Here is a 1986-nt window from a genome sequence, read left to right on the forward strand (position 1 = left end):
GAGCTGCGCGCGGCAGCGCTAGCGGAGGAGAGGGGCCGGCGAGCGCGCAGCGCCCAGGCCCCCGCGCCCGCCCGGCCCGGCTCCCGGCTCCGCGCCTCCGCGCCGCCTCCGTTCAGACGCGGACGGAGCCGCAAGACTTGGCGATCTGGCTTTAGATTCTTTGTAAGGCCATTTCTTTTCTCATTCGCCAATCTGCCAGGAAAAGATATTCGCTGTTGCCGCTTCGGCCTCTTGTTCATTGAGAAAAAGAGGAAATACTCCGCGTGCGCTTCTGGAAGGGGGGTCGTCTCCAGCCCCGAACCCCGGAGTGTTCGTCGGCCGGGGACTTGGCTCCGAATTTTTCTCTCGATTTTTCTCCGCCGATTGCTCGGAAGTTGAACTGAAGCTGAGTTTGGAAAGAAGGGGAAAAGTTTGCGTCGGGGCTGGATTTATTTGCACATCGCTGAAAGAAAACCCAAGGGAGAGGGGTTGGTGCAAAGCCGCGATTACGGTGAGGCGCGTTTGGCTCTTCTTGGAGCCGTGGCCGGCGGTGCGTTGTGGGCAACATGGAGTAGGTGCAGTCGGGCGGGAGTGGGGGTCCGTCTCTCCCCTAATCCTGCAGACTTTCCTCGAGGATCCAGGGAGTTGACCGCCGATCTACCTCGCCCAGGGTACGGGCTCGGCCTGCCTTGGCGGGGCTGCAATGTGCGCCAGTGCAGCGTCTCAAGACCTCGCGCACCCGCACTCTAGGGGGTTTGGAGCAGAGGACGGCTCGCCTGAATTCTGCTCCCAGTCCAGCGTAGGCTACGAATCGGCGCTGAGAGCGGGAGACCCAGGGAAAACAATTTCCAGGTCGCTTTTGCTGGCGCTCTCGTTTCTAACCTGTTCCTCCTGAATGGAAGGCAAAGTTCTTTCTGGGCTAGCGTACCCAGAGGCGGGGGCCCCGGTGGAGCAGGGGGGCTGGATTGTTAACCTCACTGGAGCAGGAGACCCTGCGAGTGAAAAAAGGCCAGTGTGCCGGGCGGGAGGAGCCCCCTCCTCTGCCCGGTGTGGCCAGAGTTTAGCCCAGTGCGGGTGGGAACTTAGCCCAGCCTGGCGCCAGGTCTCTGCGGTTCGGAAATGCAGCTTTCTCTTTTTTCCGTTCTTGGTCGGCCTAGGTCATGCTTTTTATTTTTTATTTTTGGACGCCTGTTCTGACCCAGCACAGGAAGGAAGTCATCAAGTGGTCGCGATTGTTTTCCATTACCTGAAAGTTGGTGGCAAAAGAGGCTAGTTTTTTAATGCCTTTTTTTGGGGGGGGGGTCGCCCCTTCTGTCTTGTTGCTGTTCTTTTTAATTTGAATCTTGTGCGTTTTTTACAAAGCGGTTTCTGTGTTGGTTTGCCCCACCCTAGTGCTGAAGTCCTTTCCTCCTAATCCTCAGTCTGATCACACACGGGTCTTAATGGGGGTTTCAAAGCACTTTCAAAGGGGAGGGAGGAACTGAGAGCGCTCAGTGGGGTGGGGTGGGGGCTATTAAGAAGGAGGCCAGGGATGGGCAGAAATCATTTTTCTCCTTTCAAAGATGCTACTTTTCATTGCAAGCCAATCTGTGCTGAAAGTTTCCAACCCAGGGATCTGGGTCCAGAAATCCTGGCGTGTGCAGTGGAGCTCTGGAAACAGCCTCCCCCCCCCCCCACTTTAAGAAATAACATGTTGGGTTTTTTTTCTCAATCTTAAAGGACATAGGCGTGTGCAGATTACAGGCAGTGTTCACTCCGGTCAGTGCACCATGGAGTCGCTGTGCGCGCGGGGTTGAGCTGTGTCCCGACTGTGAGGCCGGGCTTTTTTCCTCCGGACCTCAGGTTTGGAAACCTGTGCCGGACATTGGAGGGCCTTTCCCGAAACGCCGTCTGGTCTGCTGCGTGACCTTTGCGGGGTGGGGACGTTGAGGTTGGCTCCCTCTTGGGGCTGGAAGATAGAGTTCCTGAGTTGCGGCGGGAGGGGGTGGTGATTTTTGCTGGGGAGGG

The 1986-nt window shown here is 57.2% G+C and overlaps 1 protein-coding gene across 1 annotated transcript in view; it reads left to right on the top strand.

Moving 5' to 3' along the window:
• Spry2 (sprouty RTK signaling antagonist 2) overlaps positions 1 to 1986 on the top strand; it is a 5182-nt gene continuing 3196 nt past the window's right edge. Inside the window, exon 1 of the mRNA XM_015499321.2 lies at positions 1 to 490. The gene's annotated coding sequence lies outside the window, so the exon portion shown is untranslated. The remainder of the gene's footprint in view (positions 491 to 1986) is intronic.

The sequence above is a fragment of the Marmota marmota genome, unplaced genomic scaffold (genome assembly GCF_001458135.2).
Source record: "Marmota marmota marmota unplaced genomic scaffold, marMar, whole genome shotgun sequence".
NCBI classification, from domain to species: Eukaryota; Metazoa; Chordata; class Mammalia; order Rodentia; family Sciuridae; genus Marmota; species Marmota marmota.